Raw genomic sequence first — 2,047 nt, forward strand, 5'->3', positions numbered from 1 at the left:
AAAATAAAAAATAAAGCACCCCTGGGTTCACTACCCAAAGAAAAAAATACCAATTCTATTAAAACTCTTTCACATAATGGAAGTAGAAAGAATATTTCTGAGCACACAAGGCTGGCATTATCTTGATACCAAGCAAGTCAAAATACTGTAAAGAAAGAGCATTAGAGATCAATATTCCTAATAAATTTAGATGAAAAGATCCTTAACAAAATATTAGCAAGCTAAATTCAACAGCACACAAAAAGAATCATACATGATGATCTAATGGAATTTATCCCTGGGATAAAGAATGGTTTGACACATGAAAATTAATAAGTATGATACAACACACTAATAGAACGGAGCACAAAAACCATGGTTCCTGAAAGAGAATTTGACAAAATTCAACACTTTTTATGATAGATACTCAACAAATTAGATATAGAAGGACCTTCCCTCAGCTCAGCAATAGCCATGTATCACAAGCCTGATCTAACATTACCCTCAATGGTGAAAAGTTGTATGCTCTCCCTGTAACATTGATAACAAGACTAGGATTCCATTGTCACCACTTCTATTTAATATCACACTGGAGGACCTAACCAGAGCCATTAGGCAAGAAAAAGAAATAACTTACCCAAGTTCAAAAGAAAGAAATAAAATGGTTTTTGTTTTCACAGGACTGATCTTATGTGTAGAGAACCTACATACGAATACTCCTCCAAAAAATTGTTACGACTAATAAATGCAGTAAAGTCAGCATACAAAAATCATCAGCGCTTTTTACACTTTGTTCTACTGGAGAAAGAAATTTGTAAAACTTCCATTTATCTTAGTATCAGAAAGAACAAAATATGTAGGAATATGCTTAACAAGGAGATAAAGGCACTGTGCACTGAAATCTGCAAAACACCACCAAAATAAGTTGAAGAATATGCAAATAGGGACGATATTCTATGCTCAAGCATTGGAAGAATTAATATGTTTAAAATGTGCATATTGTGCTCACTTAGGCAGCACATATACTAAAATTGGAACAATACAGAGAAGATTAGCATGGCCCCTGTGCAAGGATGACACGCAAATTCGTGAAGCATTCCATATTTTTGGGACTGTATAGAAGGATAAGAGGGGTGGGAGGGGTGGGGGGAAGAAAAAAAATAACAGAATGAATCAAAAACTATTACCCTAGGTAAATGTATGATTACACAAATGGTATGCCTCTACTTCATGTACAAACAGAGAAACAAGATGTATCCCATTTGTTTACAATAAAAATGAATTAAAAATATATATATATATAGTATACCTGAAAAAAAAGTGCATATTACCCAAAACAATCTTCAGAATCAATGCAATCCTTATCCAAATTCCAATGACATTTTTCACAGAATTAGAGAAAGCAATCCTAAAAATTATATTGAACTACAATGATCACAAGTATCCAAAGCAGTCTTGAACAAAAAGAGCAAACCTACAGAAATCACACTTCCTGGTACCCAACTCTATTAGGAAACAGCAGTAGTCAAAACATTATGAGACAAATATAGAACTTGGAACAGAATAGGGAGCCCATAAACAAACCATGCAGATGTAGTTAAAAAGTAATTGACAAAAACTCAAGGGTATGCAAGAGGGGACTTGATAGAATTGTCATTAAATGGTGTTGGGAAACTGAATATTCACATAAAAATAAAATAAAATTGAACACTTCTCTTACATCATATATAAAAATTAGTTCAAAATAGATCAAGGGCTTACATGTTAGACTGAACAACAGAACCTCAAGAAAACATGGGGGAAAAATTCCTAGATATTGGTATTGCCAATAATGTTTTGAATATGATAACCAAAGCACGAGTCACACAAACAAAAATAAAGAGTATATCAAATCAAAAAAATTCTACACAGTGTTGGAAATAATCAACAAAATGCAAACACAACTGACAGAATGAGAAAGATCATGCAAACCACACATTCAGTAATGGGTTAGTATCCAAGATGTATACGGAACTCATACAATTCAAGAGCAAAAATTCAAAGAGCTTTATTAAAAAATGGGCAGAGG

General features: G+C 33.1%; 1 non-coding gene across 1 annotated transcript; it reads left to right on the forward strand.

Moving 5' to 3' along the window:
- Nucleotides 1-980: 980 nt before the first annotated feature.
- LOC124984168 (U6 spliceosomal RNA) lies at nucleotides 981-1,087 on the forward strand. Its single transcript, XR_007108623.1, has one exon. It is a non-coding gene; the product is annotated as a U6 spliceosomal RNA (small nuclear RNA).
- The last annotated feature ends 960 nt before the right edge of the window (nucleotides 1,088-2,047 follow it).

This window comes from Sciurus carolinensis, chromosome 4, assembly GCF_902686445.1.
Source record: "Sciurus carolinensis chromosome 4, mSciCar1.2, whole genome shotgun sequence".
Lineage (NCBI taxonomy): Eukaryota > Metazoa > Chordata > Mammalia > Rodentia > Sciuridae > Sciurus > Sciurus carolinensis.